Below are 15,000 nucleotides of genomic sequence, written 5' to 3' on the forward strand. Positions count from 1 at the left end.
GGCCGGCGTCGAACAGCCAACTTAGAACTGGTGCGGACCGGGGGAATCCGACTGTTTAATTAAAACAAAGCATTGCGATGGCCGTTACCTGGTGTTGACGCAATGTGATTTCTGCCCAGTGCTCTGAATGTCAAAGTGAAGAAATTCAACCAAGCGCGGGTAAACGGCGGGAGTAACTATGACTCTGCCTGAGCACTGCCTCTCTTTGTCATAGTTCTCCTTACCGCTTTCGGGTGGTAGCGTGATGACCGCGCCTCCTCGTGGTGCGTGCTGGATAAGTAACCTGCCCGTGCAAGAGTGTGCCGTTCTTGCCACTTTGCCGGGTCCAGGTGAAAAACTAAACGCGGTCACCAGCGGTTGACTGCTGGAGGATGCCACCCCTACGGAATCGGAGGGGAGGTGGTAGCGGCTAACTTGTTAGCTAAAGTGTCAGCAAACCCTCCGCGAAATCTTGAGACCAAGAGTTACAAAAAAAAATAAATGAGTAAAGGGGGCAACCAAGCTAGTTGCGCTGGTGGTTCCCATCTTGGGGATATTGGGCAGGGGGTAGGACCCTCGGTAGACTGCCCTGATTGTGGCCGCCCGTTTGCCACCCTCCGTGGCTTGGGCGTGCATCGAAGGAGAACTCAAGGGAATATATTCCATCGGGAATCAATTCCAGTTAAGAAAAAGGCTAGGTGGTGCGCCGAGGAGCTGTATATTCTCGCTAGAGAAGATGCAGCCCTGAGGGCACGCAAGGAAAAAGATCTTGTTCGAAAGTTGTCCCGCGTGTTGCCGGAGCGCTCAGCGGAAGCGATCAAGAGCTGTCGCAATAAGAATCAGCGATATAAGATTGTTCTGGAAGAGGAAATCGCAAAACTTTCTTGCGAACCTCATGCGGGTGATAGTGATGGTAGTAGAGTTGGACTTGGAGTAGGTGAAGGAGATCAACAAACCGGTCCGAATCGGGATGCTTGGCATGCATCATTGGACAGTGTCGTTGACTGGCGTGAAGAAATCGCTGGTGCGCTGAAAGGGAGTGAGTGCCTTGCCATTTTTGGTCAAAATCTCACAGCCCCGGAAGTTGTTCCCTCCGATATCCAAATGCTAATCGACGGTGACTACAACCAGTGGATTCCCGAGCCAAGGAGTAGAGTTAGGGAGCGTAAGCCTCCTGCCTCGCTTCGCGGCTCAGGTAAGAAGCTGAGGCGACAGCAATACGCTCTTTTGCAGCGCCTATATCGCCGGAATCGTTCGGCGGCCGTTCGATCGGTCTTGACTGGTGATTGGGAAGGACAGTCGGTTCCTCCTCGGGTGGAATGGCTTCGGCCATTCTGGCAAGCTATATTTGGGAAGGATTCCTTACCAGATTGTAGGAAGGTCAGCCCGGTGCAACCTCCGCAATGGGATATTTTGGCTCCTGTCAAGGAAGCTGAGGTATTGACATTGATTAGATCCATGAGGAGGTCAGCACCAGGCCCCGACCAGCTGTCTGTAAGGGAGCTTAAGGCACTGAAAACTGCTGATGTAGTGGACCGCTTCAACCTTTGGTTGTGGGCGGGGTGCACACCAGGCAGAATTCAGAAGGCCCGCACGATCTTCGTTCCCAAAGTAGCGACCCCGAGCGAGCCGGCGGAGTTCAGACCGATCACTATTGCCAGCGTGCTTCTCAGGTGCTTTCACAAGCTCCTGTCAGCACGGATGAGCAGACTTTTGCCGATCAGTGATCGACAGAAGGGTTTTAAGAACGAGGACGTTGTAGGTGCCAACATTATGTTGTTGAAAGGTGCGATTGCTGAAGCCAAACAACGAATGATGCCGCTCCATGTGGCGTTCATTGATGTTGCCAAGGCTTTCGATTCGGTGTCCCATGACAGTATTCCACTGGCCTTGGGACGACTGGGCGTGCCCGAACCCTTTCTCAACTACATCCGGGGAATGTACCGTAGTGCTTCCACGGTCCTGCAGTCGGGAGGGTTACAAACTGGCACAATCCCAGTGCATCGGGGCGTAAGGCAGGGTGACCCGATGTCCGGGCTTCTGTTTAACGCTGTGGTTGACTGGGCTTTGGCCCAATTAGACACTCAAATGGGGTTTACCCTCGAAGGAGGGGTAAAGGTGTGCCATCTCGCGTTCGCCGACGACCTTGCCATTGTGTCTTCCACCCCGCGTGGGCTGCAGTTGCAGCTCGATGCGGTGGTGGACCACCTTGGGAGATCCGGGCTTAACGTGAACCCTAAGAAGAGTGTCTGCCTCCACATTATTGTTGACGGCAAGAGAAAGCGGTGGTTGGTTGACGATCAAAAAACCACCACCATAAATGGGAACCTTTTGCCTACCTTGGCAGTGAACGAAACCTTTCGTTATCTGGGTGTGCGCGTGGGTGCACTTGACGCTAAGGTCAAGGTACACCTTAAGTTAGAGCACGGCTTGAGGCAGCTGACTAGGGCTCCTTTGAAGCCCCAACAAAGAATGTGGGCATTGACCCGGAGCCTAATCCCGTCATGTCTGCACCCTCTTGTGTTGGGTGAGCCCACGGCCGGCTACCTCCGTTTCCTCGACCGGATGGTCCGCGCCAGTGTTAGATCCTGGCTAAAATTCCCCCATGACACCTGTCTTGGGTTTTTCCATGCCGCGACGGCATTAGGGGGCATCGGTGTTCCATGCTTCGGCACTGGAGTACCCCTGCTCATACGACGCAGGCTTGATAAGTTGTGCGGCAGTCGTGATGCTGCAGTGGTAGCAATAACTGAGGGAAAAGCATTCGGTAGGAAACTAGAGAAGTGGTGCGGTGCTGTGACTGTGGGTGGCCGACGTGTCACCACCAAGGTGGGGGCAGTTGAGGCCCTGGGAGAATTGTTGACCGATTCCGCTGACGGTCATGGTCTGAGGGAGAACGTGTGTGTGCCCAAGGCGTCGGCTTGGGTTCTTTCTGGGCATTGTGGGATGAATGGGGCCGATTATATCGGTGCCCTAAAAGTCAGAGGGAACATCCTGGCGACACGGGCACGTAGGGCCCGTGGTCGCCCCGGTAGCGAGGTAGCCTGTGATTGTTGCGCCAAGAGAGAAACCCTTGCACATGTGTTGCAAACATGCGCAAGAACTCACGGACCAAGGATTGTGCGCCACGACCGGGTGGCCCAAGTTGTGGAAAAAGCGGTAATAAGGAAGGGTTGGAGTGTACTGTGGGCGCCGGACATCAAGGGTAGGGGGTTCCATTGGAAGCCCGACTTGGTGCTGACAAAAGGAGATAGATCATTTGTGGTGGATGCCACGGTTGTGGCAGACAATGCCTCACTCAATAGGGAGTTTGAGGCCAAGGTTAGAAAGTACCGGCGTCCAGAGGTGACTGAATGGGTTAAGGGCCGCCTTAAGAGCACGAGTGTGCTGTACGGTGCAATCGTGCTAAATTGGAGAGGCGCGCTCTCCACCGAGACAGCGGACCTTCTCGGTGATTTAGGAATTGAAGGGATAGTGGCGACGCTCTCGCAGGTCGCCCTCGAGCAGGGCCACAAGATGTGGCGGTTCTTTAGGAGATGTACGTTTAGGGCCAGGAGGGCCGGGGAACGCACGGTTGGGGCAGCAACCGATTGATGATCGCGCCTGCAAGACGGCGGTGAGTACGGTTTTACTCCGCCTTAGTGTAGGGAAAAGGGGGTGGCGACCCCGGTGGTGGACCTTGTTGTCGATTGTTCGGGTTTTATTGGGGTGAGTGGGGTAGTGAGAGTTGCCTTTTGGCATGGTAGATTGCGTAGGGTTCGAGCGAAAAAGGTTGGTTTAGTCTGTGGCCGAGTTTTAGGCTGATAAGGGTTCTGGCAACATGGTCGTAGTTAATATGGGGGGAGGTTAGGATAGGGGTGAGGGAATTTTTCATGGTGGTGTTATCACATGCATCCACGATTGAGGATAAGGGAATTTTGACCGTTGATAACACTTGTGAAGAGAACTGTAGATAATTTTTTTTCACTGTGCAATGCAAGTGATAACCGTGTTATATAATGGCAAGTTAATGTGTTGAATAATGCATTGCATTTGCTAGTGTTTGGAGACGATTGATTGGACACAAAAACATTGTGATATTTTTGAACAGTGGCAGACAATGGGTTCTAACGCTGAAGTACATTGGAGTGGATATACTGATGCATGTGTTCTTGTTGACGCTGAGGTGAGTGATAGTAAAGTGTGTTGTTTTACGCGTTTGTTTCGTTGCTAATGAATATCTTGCATGTTTTTGCAGCTTCAACAAAGAGTTGTTGAACAGGAAGCACGTGACAATGAACGCGTTCGACGTTTCATGCAACGAGGAGAAAGTATTTTGGCGGGCAGAGACATTCCTGAAGGAAGTGAACATTCTAAGCGGCTTAGTGATGGCGCGGCTTTGGAAAAGTGGATTATCAATTCTTCGTGGTCTTATTGCGGGCGGTGTTTTTCCGTTAACACCTGTACAATCAGCCCAGGATTTAGGCGTCCGCGCTTTTCCACGATGAAGACGTGTCAATGCACGGGGAAGTACACGATTCCACGCATTTCTGATTGGCCTCCTGAGTTGCAAGGCCTTTCTCATGAGGATCAATCAATTTTGGCGATATTCACGTTGCATGTGAATTCAACACAGCGATTGCAGCACGGATATCGGTTCAAAGATCGCGGGGTTGCTGTGTCTTTGAAGACTTGTTCTGCACTTGAACGAATCCGACTGTTTAATTAAAACAAAGCATTGCGATTGCCGTCACCTGGTGTTGACGCAATGTGATTTCTGCCCAGTGCTCTGAATGTCAAAGTGAAGAAATTCAACCAAGCGCGGGTAAACGGCGGGAGTAACTATGACTCGCAAGACTTCATCCGCAGCCCAGGAACATCAACAAACACCTAGCCGGGCTGCACCTCGTCGACCGAACAGCAGAGCAAATAAGGGTGATGAGGAAGTCTCTGCGGTATAAATCCACCCTCGCTTCCCACCAAACGAGAGAAGAGAAGGAAGAAGATGAAGAAAAGGAAGAAGGAGAAAAAGAGAATGTAGAAGAAGAAGAACGCGGTCCGAGAGAAGAAGAGAAGAAGGCAATGTGGGACGAGGAGTTGGATAAGTACCTGGACGACCTAACCAGATCAGGCAATTTGTCCCCAGGTACGCGCGCGGTGAACCGTCTTCTGAAGAACAGAGCCAAAGACCCCAACATCATCGAGTCTCTAGACGGTTTGCTGCGCGACCTTTACCCGGAGATTTTCACCCGCAGAAGTAAGTCCCTGCGGAAGAAAGTCGAGCAGGAGCAAAGAGAAGAACAGCCAAAGTCATCGGCGGCGAGAAAGAGGGCTGAGTACACCCTACAACAACAACTTTGGAAGAGAAATCGCCCTCTTCTCGCCAAAGTACTGCTCGACGACGCGCCGATCAATCCCAGAGGACCTCCTACCTCAGAGATAGAAGAGATTTACAACGAAAGATTCGGAACACCATCACCGACAGACGAGGAAGAATATGAGAGGAAGGAAAATCCTGAGGTAGGAAACCTGCTCCTTCCCATCACGGAGCAGGAATGTTCTCTGATGCTAAGAACTTTGAAACGGTCGGCGCCTGGTCCCGATAAGATCACCACCGCGCATCTCAAACTGATTGGCCCTAAGATCCTCTGCAGAATCTTCAATGTTTGGATGCGCTTCGGGGCCACTCCACAGTGGACCAAAGAGAGCCGGACAACGTTGATCCCGAAGAAGAACACGGACCACCACGACGTCGGGAATTGGCGGCCCATCACCATCGGGTCGCATCTCCTAAGAGTATATACGAAGCTCCTATCCCGGCGTCTCCAGACGAGTGTGGTGATTAACCATCGTCAGAAGGCCTTTCGCCCGGTTGAGGGATGTGCGGAGAACATCATCATACTGAACAACATCATCAGAGATGCCTCAACAACAAGGCGCCGCACAGACCTCGCCGTGGCCATACTAGACCTTGCTAAGGCCTTCGACATGGTTAGTCACCATTCCGTTGTTCGAGCTCTTCACAGGCATGGAGTACCGCAACCCTTCATAAACATCATCAAGGACCTCTACCAAGGATGCACCACCACCATCTCCCTTGGCGGAGAGTCGACGTCCCGCATCAACATCACCAGGGGCGTCAAGCAGGGTTGCCCGCTATCACCTCTGCTTTTCAACATCATCATAGACGAATTGCTTGATGAGTTGCCCACCAGTCTCGGTTATAACATCAAGGGAGCCAGGGTTAACGCCCTGGCCTTCGCCGACGATTTGGTTCTGGTGGGTAACTCACCTGAAGGAACACAACATCTCCTCAACAAAGCCAACCTATTCTTCCATAGCAGAGGATTGCGGCTTCAGCGGAAGAAATGTTTCTCCCTCGGGATCACCCACACCCGGGGCAAGACTTCAACCCACAGGGTGCGGATCACACCATTCCTCACCATCGAAGAGCACCCTGTGAGAACCATCAGACCCGGGGAGTGGGTGAGATACTTGGGCATCAACATCGGCCCTCAGGGGACCTGCAAGATGCAGAAAGAGAAGATAACATCAGATCTCCAGCGGCTCCTGAGGGCCCGTCTCAAGCCGCAGCAGAAGATCTACATGCTGCGGCACCACATCATCCCGAGATGGAGTTACAGTCTCGCCGTCACCTCCCAAACGATCAACACCATCAACTTCATTGACAGGGAGGTAAGGAGATGTATAAGGTCTATCCTTGCCAGCCCACCATCGCTCTCAAATGACTTTATACATCTTCCGACAAAGCACGGCGGACTGGGCATTTCTTCCATAGCTGAAGGGTGCTTCATTGCCAAACAACGTCTGCGGGGCAGGCTTGTTGAATCCTTGGATCCTGCAGTAGCTGTCTTAGCCCCGACTCTGCACAACAAGACCCTGCAACATCTTCGCAGAAGACTGCAGGCAGAGGTCGGGAGCGGAGAAGAAATATCAACAGCCACCATTCTCCGCGCCAGACAGCTACGACTTGCCAGCAAGGTTCAAGGCTACGGTTCGTTCCACCTCACCGGTAAGTACTGCAACAACTGGCTTACCGGGGTAAGTAACATCTTAACGGGCCGTAACTTCGTGCAAGCCTGTGCACTACGCACGCAAACGCTGCCAACCCGTGAATCAATAAGTAGAGGGCGCAATAACCCTGAATCGCCCCCACTATGTAGAAACTGCGGGTTGCAGTGTGAGACTCTGTCCCACATCCTGCAAAACTGCCACCGTACTAACAAAGCCCGCCTCTCGAGGCATAATGCAGTTTTGCAGGTGCTCGTGAAACATCTTCGAGCGAGGAAGTGGAAGATTGAAGAAGAGCCCATCGTTCCAACTTCCTCCGGCAGAGTCATCAAGCCAGATCTCTATGCAGTCTCGCCGCAAGGTGAGCACTACATATGGGACGCGGCCATCCCCTACGAAGGGAAGCAAGAGTCGTTGGAGATCGCGAGGATTGCCAAAGTGCGAAAGTACGAGGCGTACCGCCAAAACATCGCCAACCACTTCAACATCCCGGCATCCCGCATCTCCTTCGACGGAATCATCGTAGGGGCGAGAGGAGCAACACCATCCAGCCTCCTCTCATTGGGTAAGCAGGTAGGCTTGACCGACAAACAACTCCAGCTGATGTCAATGAGGGCCATGGAAGGAAGCCTCAAAATCTTCCGATTATTCATGGCTCTCTAGGTTGTAGACCAATGACTGTGGGCACGCACCCGAGAGTATACTCCATCTCAGAGGGGGCTCCGGCCCCATACTCTGAATATGCGAAACGACTTGTGCGCTTCATCGCTCACGGTTCATTGTGCCATGACGCGAGAGTGCTCAGTCAAACAATAGCCAAATGCCTCGTCATCTAATTAGTGACGCGCATGAATGGATTAACGAGATTCCCGCTGTCCCTATCTACTATCTAGCGAAACCACAGCCAAGGGAACGGGCTTGGCAGAATTAGCGGGGAAAGAAGACCCTGTTGAGCTTGACTCTAGTCCGGCTTTGTGAAGAGACATGAGAGGTGTAGGATAAGTGGGAGGTCTTCGGGCCGACGGTGAAATACCACTACTCGCATCGTTTTTTTACTTATTCAGTAAAGCGGAGAGCGACCTTCGGGTCACGGTTCTAGCCTTAAGCGCGGAAGTTGACAATTTGCGCGGCTTTGCGTTGAAACGCGCACTCCGGCCGCACGCTTTCGTACAGCCGAAGTTTCAAACATGTTACGACGCACCTGCACAACTGTATGGTATGCTGGGTTGGCGGTGTTAACATGAAATTACTTTCAGTTTGTAATCAGGACTTCATGAAGTTTTGCTGAAAGTTCCAACACGTTGCGACGTTCGTTTGCAATCGGATGGTGCGTTAGCATTGCTGTATCAAGGGAAAATCGCGTTAAGTTTACACTGAAAGCAATTTTTTGTGTTTCGGACCAACGTGTTGGACGTGTCAGCAAAACTTCATGAAGTCCTGATTACAAACTAAAGGTATTTTCATGTTAACACCGCCATTCCAGCATACCACACAGTTGTGCAGGTGCGTCGTAGCATGTTTCAAACTTCGGCTCAACCAAACCGCGCGGCCGGTGGGCGCGGTTCAACACAAGGCCGCGCAATTTGTCAACTTCCCATGTGTTCAAAGTATCGCTTCGCATAGGTCCGAAAACACAAAAAATTGCTTTCAGTGTAAACTGAACGCGATTTTCCCTTGATACAACAATGCGAACGCACCACCCGATTACAAACGTACGTCGCAACGTGTTGGAAGTGTCAGCAAAACTTCATGAAGTCCTTATTACAAACTGAAGGTAGTTTCATGTTAACACCGCCATGCCAGCATACCACACAGTTGTGCAGGTGCGTCGTAGCATGTTTCAAACTTCGGCTCAACCAAACCGCGCGGCCGGTGGGCGCGGTTCAACACAACGCCGCGCAAATTGTCAACTTCCCATGTGTTCAAAGTATCGTTTCGCATAGGTCCGAAAACACGAAAAATTGCTTTCAGTGTAAACTTAATGTGATTAGTAAATCAAAACGGGATCGAAAAACCAAAGGCCCCTGGCAGGCTGTCGATCGCACACCGTATCAATAATAATGTATTAAAATCCCAACACAGCGATCTTTAGACAGCTGAGATCGATTTATTTAGAGAAAAATATATTTCGCCTAAAACGGCATCATCAATTTCTTCATTTACCAAAACTGCCAAAAAGGAAAAACAGAAAGGGAAAAGTCAAGAATCTAACGCAAAAAGGTTACGCAAGCTAAAAATAAATAAAAATTAATAAAAACTATAAAAATATTCAGGTTTCAAGCATTAACTAAAAAATAATAAAAGTATGAATTAATTGCATGTGGTTAGACCTGTCTGTACTACTTTGCTTTCAAAAAACCACTGGCGCTGACACCGAGTGAGCACACAAACATACAGAAGCAAATGAATGTAAAAACAGAACAAAAGTGGAAGGGGAATGGACGTCACGAACTGCAGACAGGTAGGCCTGTGGGCGAACAGGTGTGACCGATAAGACTCGGTGACTGATAAGACGATAAAAACAGGTTAACAACACAGGTAAAGTCATCAACCCGTTACAGCGAAAACAAGCGCAAACAAAAACATAGTCCTACGGGCGGGGAATAGCAAAACAAACTATTTGCATGATGGTGTTACCATGGTTTGCACATTGATTTGTGCCCGTATTCTGTGCAACCATAGGTCCTCATATAGATCCAAACTCCCTGCAGGTGGTTTTTGCACGAACGTCACGTCATAGCAACTTGGCAATATGGGTCTTTGCTGGAATGTTTCGCTATGCTTCTTCAGGTAGTGGTTACCCAGCGCCGTAGCATCGCTATCTAGCGAGCACTCGAACTGGTACCAAGTAGACCTGTGAGCATTCCAGCGAGTGGAGAACTTGTTTTTCGTCTGCCCAACATACTGGGCTCCGCAGGTTTTGCACGAGGCCATATCCCATAGTCGCGACATGTTAGTCGCTGACGCAACATTATTCTGCCTTTGGGGGTACACAGGAAGGTAGTTGTGGGCACCATGGGCTCGTGGTTACCATGGTGCCCGCACAGCGCACAGTGGCCGCAAGGGGCCGATTGGCCAGTGTCCAGAGGCTCGGTGTGATAGGCAAGCTGCTTGTAGTGGCATAGTTTGTTAAACATCGTTGGTCCTCTCCGATAAACGATGGAAGCATTTGCCTGGAGGCTCAATTCCTTGGGCGAAAGACGCAGTATATGAGGGAATGCTGTTGCCCAGATAAGTTTGTGCAGGCTTGGAAGCGAGTCTACCGACTTGTTGTGGAAGAATCTAGACTTCCAAGCGCTGGCTGTTGCTAACACATCGCATGTCATCCTCACCGGGAAATTGGATTTCACAGCTTTATCTTTCAGCCACAATAGGGCCTTTTTGTAGTCGCTTTCTTTCTCGTTTAAGCGCCGCATCCGTATGGCTTCGGAAAACACAATTGATTTAAACACATGGATTGGGTGGTGGGAACGCCCATTAAGAAAACAACGGTCAAGTGCTGTGGGCTTAGTGTGATTGGTGGTTTTGAAGCCCGCCAGTGACATGGGGTCGATAATGTGGCACACATCAAGAAATTCAACTCCAGTGCATGGCTTTGCCGTTGTGGCTTGGCGGAAAGTTAGTTCCAAGCCTGCGTTACGAAAGCATTCCACCAACTTCTGTTGTATGACATTGGTTGTTTTAACCCCAAGCGACACCCATATAATGTCATCAATGAACCTCGAAACCAGGATTGGTGTATTAATGCGAAATTGCCTTTAGTTTACAGTGCAAAAAAATTCGGTTGTTGGTGAATTTTTGCACTTTCTGGGAAGAGACAATGTGTATAGCTTTGTCATTAGGATGAAACCATGTGTGATTTTTGTTGAAAAAATTTGGATTTGCAAAATGTTTCCGCTATGCTGGAGTAAGGACACGGTGTTGTCGTTGTTTAGTAAGGACACGATGATGCGTTGTTTCACATAGTTCAATACACTTTGAAAAAAGAACTGTTTCCATTGTTAGAAGGAAAGTTTTTAGGAATTTTGCGACCTTGTTTGTTGGAAGGGGACCGGAAATAACCTTGTGAAGGCGTGTACTATGCAGCATGAGTGTATTTTCGACCAGTTCGAAACGAGGTTTTTGAACACAAAGCAAGTTCAGAATTCGCGCGGCGGTGTCTTGTTTCCTGAGCGCCGGCCGTGCGCTTTCGTTTTCCACAAGTATTTCACAAGTTGCTACGGCCCTGGGTAACCAATTGGTAACATAGCATGCGTGTATTTAACTGTGTGATATGTCGGCATTGCTGTGTTAATATGAAACTACCTTGAGTTTGCAAAAAGAATTTCATGAATTTTTGTTGACACTTCCAATACGTTGGGACGTGCGTTTGTATTCGTGTGGTTCGTTAGCATTGATGTATGTAGAGAAAATCGCGTTTAGTTTACACTGAAAGCAATTTTTCGTGTTTTCGGACCTTTGCGAAACGATACTTTCAACACATGGGAAGTTGACAATTTGCGCGGCTTTGCGTTGAAACGCGCACTCCGGCCGCACGCTTTCGTACAGCCGAAGTTTCAAACATGTTACGACGCACCTGCACAACTGTATGGTATGCTGGGTTGGCGGTGTTAACATGAAATTACTTTCAGTTTGTAATCAGGACTTCATGAAGTTTTGCTGAAAGTTCCAACACGTTGCGACGTTCGTTTGTGTGACTTGTTTCAATCGAGCAAATAGCGCGTTACTCATCATCATACGGAAGACCGAAGACTGGACGCAGCTACCGGCGTTTTTTGTTACCTGGCCGGAACACATCCAGCTGCGGGAAACGGAAAGCGAAACTTCGAAGATCTCCAGCTCTCATCGAAGTCACCACAAACGCTGGTTTTCAAGAAGAAGAAGCTATTAAAAGGATATCGCGGAGATACCCTTTTCAAAAGAGAATAGAAAAGAGAATATACCTTTGAAATTGAAATTAGTTGGCGCCCGCCCCCCCTGATCATTCGTTTACTGAAGAAGTACCGACGAGACCGTGTCTCGGAAGAAAGAAAAGAGAAGATTTGTCAGGAAACGAATAAACAGCGTGTGAAGATATTTCTTGAAGATTTCTTCAGTGAAGGGCGGCACCTGAAGAGACTTCAGAAGACCCCTTGTTAATTGGCGGCCCTTGTTAGGGCTAAGAGAACATTGCCATGACCGAGGCCCAAAATACTCAACCCCGCAGCTATGCGGCAGTAGCATCGACGTCGTCGGCACCACCTGCGGCAGTACAACAAACGTTAGGCGGTGCTGGCGGCGGTCCCCCTTCAACCCTGGACTAAAGAGAAGCGAAATCTATGAGCTGTTGGACGCCATGAAATTTCCCATGGATTGGCTGAAAGGATTCATCCAGTACCCACAAGGAAAGGTAACCTTCTATACCAATAACTCTGCTTGTGCAAAGGAATTTGCTGCCTCCCTCAACAACACAGACGCATACACCGAAGATATCGAAAGGGTTGTTGTCTCCTATGTGCCACCATGGATGACGCAACGCAGAATCATTACCTTCCTCAAGAACTTCGCACCGGTGACCAAAAACTGGCAGATGCTTGACAATCGAAGAAAAGAACAAGGGAAAAGAGCATTTCTATTGAAGGCCTCTGTATTGAAACAGCACCCAATTCCACGAGAGGTATGGCTAGACTCGAAAAAGCTTAACTTCTTTTATGCAACCCAGGCTGCCCACTGCAATTATTGCCACGAGGCAGGACACGAGAAGGAAACATGTCCACAACTCCTGAAGAAAAAAGAGCGGCAGCAACAAAACCACGAACAGCAGCAACACCCCCTTCCCGAAGAGCAACAACAACCCGAAGAACAACGGCAACAAGAGAACCTGCAACCGGAAGACCATCATCCCAACAGCAGGAAGATCCCCATCAGCTAGAAGAGCAACATTCCCAACGCAAGAGGAGCGACGAAGAAGATGACGAAAGTACCGACTCCGACAATGACACCACCTCCACCTCCATCACAACTACCACCACCTCATCACCTGGAGTTCCATCCGACTCCCTCTCGCCAGCAGCCAATATCGGGCTCCTTACACTTGGAATTAAAACAAGCACCCCGCAACCAAGAAAGAGGAGGAGGAGGAGAAGCAACAACTACACCAAGTGCTGCAGAACAAGGATACCTAGTGAGGTCAGTGACTTCTCTTGCGTCTGCGAGAAACGACATATAAAATGTGAATGCGGGTTTTGGAGCCCTGCTGTGAATTACGGGACCAAATTAAGATGCCCGGGCTGTGACGCATTATGCGTTCAATGCATGTGTAAGGAATTTTACCGTTTAAAACCAAAAGAAAAAATAACATGTAACTGTGGGGTCCGAATACCAATTGATTTTAACCAAACCACAATTTAAACTTAATTTTAACTACGCAAAATAATGAATGTTTTTATAATAATAATGGACTTGTTGGAATTTATTGTTGTGTCTTATTTTATTGTGTCTGTATCTCTTGTAAAATTACTTAAACATAATGACGTCACACGTAAAAATTTGCACTCTAAACGTAAATGGCATGGGCCTGGCCACCAAAAGGCAGGCCTTGTTCCGCCATCTTTCCTCTTTAGCTTTTGACATCTATCTCCTCCAGGAGACTCACTCTTTACCCCAAACCGAATCCCTCTGGAAGTCCGAATGGACTTCCGGCCCTGCCCTCTTAAACTCGGCACCCTACGATGGCTACGCCAAAGGGGGTGTCGCAGTTCTTCTCAATTCTCCGAACCTCCAAATTCTAAAATCTGTTTCTGACTCTGCCGGCCGTATTATCGCGGTCGACATCTCAACCCGCACGCACACCCTCCATATTGTCAACATCTACGCCCCCTCTGGAAACCCGGTCAGTAATAATTTATTTTTTAATTCACTGTATTCCTATGTTACATCACCGCACCCTATAATTTTGGCTGGAGATTTTAATTGTGTTGAAAACCCTTCCTTAGATAAATTTCCCCCTATCAAAACCTCTCCCCCCAGCACAAATCTAGCACAATTAACTAACCTTTTTAAGTTACAAGACTCTTTTCGTCTACTCCACCCCGATTTAGTTCAATTTTCCCGTCGTTCCTTTAATTTTCAATCCCGTTTGGATCGCATTTATGTTACTCCTCATTTAACGCCTAAAAATCATTCTTTTATTACCTGCCCCTATTCCGATCATGATTTTGTTATTCTTACTCTTAATTTGGTCTCTGCTCCACCAAGGGGCAGAGGCCCATGGAAAAATAATGTCAAAACCTTTTTCGACCCCTTTTTTGTTTATGATTTAAATCGTCATTATGTTATTTGGTCTTCACTAGCTCCTATGTTTAACAACCCCCTTGATTTTTGGTTATCCCTTAAAGTTAAAATTAAATCCCTTATAATTTCCCATTCGAAACGTTTAGTTAAAGAATCACGTGATTATGTTTCTTCCCTCCAACAATCCCTTGATACCATCAGAACTACTCTTAATTTTTCTCCGTTGAAAGAACATTTTAATTCCTTTTATTCCGTTAAAAAATCCTTACTTAATTTTCATTTGGAATCTTCCCGTTCTAATTTACTCAAATCCTTATCTTCAGACCCTAATTTTAAACCCATCATTGACAAAGCCCTTTATGCAAAACTTCTTCCTTTAAAATTTAATCCCCCTATTTTTGAGTTACAAGATTCTTTTGGCCTTCCTTTAACTACCCCCAAAGAAATGCTTTCACATACTTTTGATTTTTTTAAGTTGTTATATTCTAATCAAAATCTTGAGTTACCAACCCCAACGAACATTTTTCTTAAACAACCTCCTAAGTTTATTCCTGATTCTTATTTAGAAAATTTATCTTCCCCCTTTTCAGTTTCAGAAATTAAAAAATCGGTTTTTCTTTTTCCCTATGGCAAAACCCCCGGCCCCGACGGTCTCAGTTCAGAGTTTTACAAACTGTTCTGGGACCTGATCGGGGCCGACCTCACATCAGCCCTTAATTTTTCTTTTCTTAATGCTTA

The sequence above is a fragment of the Ascidia mentula genome, chromosome 1, assembly GCF_947561715.1.
Source record: "Ascidia mentula chromosome 1, kaAscMent1.1, whole genome shotgun sequence".
Taxonomy (NCBI): Eukaryota; Metazoa; Chordata; class Ascidiacea; order Phlebobranchia; family Ascidiidae; genus Ascidia; species Ascidia mentula.